This window comes from Dama dama, chromosome 32 (assembly GCF_033118175.1).
Source record: "Dama dama isolate Ldn47 chromosome 32, ASM3311817v1, whole genome shotgun sequence".
In the NCBI taxonomy this organism is placed as follows: Eukaryota; Metazoa; Chordata; class Mammalia; order Artiodactyla; family Cervidae; genus Dama; species Dama dama.
This window is the reverse complement of record NC_083712.1, coordinates 44,655,017-44,657,117: the sequence shown is the minus strand read 5'-3', so window position 1 is coordinate 44,657,117 and position 2,101 is coordinate 44,655,017.

The window sequence follows — 2,101 nt, the reverse complement described above, 5'->3', positions numbered from 1 at the left end:
ATGAAGGATGAAACAATCTGAGGACTCTTGTCAAAGTGCGACCTGAGTTTCAATAAAAGGGTAATTGGTTAAACATAGCTCACGGATATGAAAGAGTTTGAAACATAAAGAAGACCTAAAACTTAATCAGAAAGCTATGACCACTGAGGGGCTACAGGATAGACCATCTATGTGAATTAGCAAAGCAACACTGCCTGTGAATATAAACTAACATGGGGAGATTTCAAATGAAGACCGTCACTGAAGGAGCCGCCTAGAATTCACATGTAGAGAAATGACTGAATACCATGTGAGTGATTTTTCAAAGGTCTCTTCTTCCTTGTCAATAACAAGGACTGTGCACTGGAGAAGAGCCCATTGAATATAATGAATACAAGGAATTTCACTTATAACAATTTTGACTCCATGCGTGTTAACTCACACAGGACAGAAACTGCATACTTTCAGCTCTACTAGTAGAGACTGACAGAGAAGGCAATGGCACCCAACTCCAGTACTCTTGCCTGGAAAATCCCATGGGCAGAGGAGCCTGGTAGGCTGCAGTCCATGGGGTCGCGAAGAGTCGGACACGACTGAGTGACTTCACTTTCACTTTTCACTTTCGTGCATTGGAGAAGGAAATGGCACCCCACTCCAGTGTTCTTGCCTGGAGAATCCCAGGGACGGTGGAGCCTGGTGGGCTGCCGTCTAAGGGGTCGCACAGAGTCGACACGACTGAAGCGACTTAGCAGCAGCAGCGGCGGTAGAGACTGAAGCCATTATTCATCATGGAATTAAGGTAAGCTAACTATACTGGGGGAAATAAAAAACAGATCTTAGAATGTGGAAGGTCTTCAGTCAACCCTCCAACCTTTTATATGTTCCAAAGAATTTGAGATGTATTTTTTTTTACACTTAATCTGGATTGAACTTGAACATTAGAACATCTTAAAGGGAAACCACAAAAGTATATCGGTGTGCATCGGCTTCAGCTTGTGAGTTTGTTAAAACTGCAGATCCAATTCTAGCTCACCAGCTGTAAGTGATTACTGCTTACCTATGCTTGTAACAGGAACCCTAGGTGATAATGATGCGGGTGAGTCTGCGACACTTTGAGCAACATAAGCTGAGAATTCAGGAGATTCTGCTCTGGATAAAATAAATCATTTTAATCACAGTGCTTTGTCAGTAACAAACACATTCAAGCTACTACTTTTTCTTTTTCTTTTTTTAACTACTATACTTGATGCATATGCTCCATGGATATGAGGTATCCAAAAGTAATGGGGTTTGCCCTCATATACTATAGATATTGGAGAAGGAAATGGCAACCTACTCCAGTGTTCTTGCCTGGAGAATCCCACGGACAGACGAGCCTGGTGGGCTACAGTCCACGGGGTCACAAAGAGCTGGACACGACTGAGCAATTAACACACACACACACTCTGGATACAGTATCCGTGCAGTTGTCTAGAGCAGTGGAAATATCGGTGCCAGGCCCCCTGTTTATGCTTAGAAACGAATGCTCCCACTCCCACTTCTGGGCCAAGTGGTGTTCCAGGGCCGTTAGTTGCAGGCCAATCTGACCTGTCCAAGCAGAGGCCAAGAGAAAGCCTTCAGGCAGAGAGTCCCAAGTTCATGCTGAGTCCTACCAGAGGCACGGACTAGAACTCTCAGTGTTTGAGGGAGCAGAAGCAACACTTGTGTCCTGAAGACAGTCACAGAAATAAAGCACAGAGGGAAATGAAGCTTCCTGGGGGGCTCAGTGCTAAAGAATCTGCCAGCCAATGGAGGAGATGCAGGTTCGATCCCTGGATCGAGAAGATCCCCTGGAGAAGGAAATGGCAACCCACTCCAGTAGTCTTGCCTCGGAAATCCCACGGCTGGAGGAGCCTGGCAGACTACAAGTCCACGGGGTCTCAAAAGAGTCAGATATAACTTAGCAACTAAGCAACAACAACATAGAGAGAAATGCATTAGAGACAGCAAGAGTGATAGGCTAATATTGTTAACATAAATTAGAAAAACAGAAACAAAAGCATATTACGTACGTCACTCATAACTTCTTTGTGGGCAAATTCAGACCACATTACACAGTGCCTCTTGGGGAAGAGGAATAGAA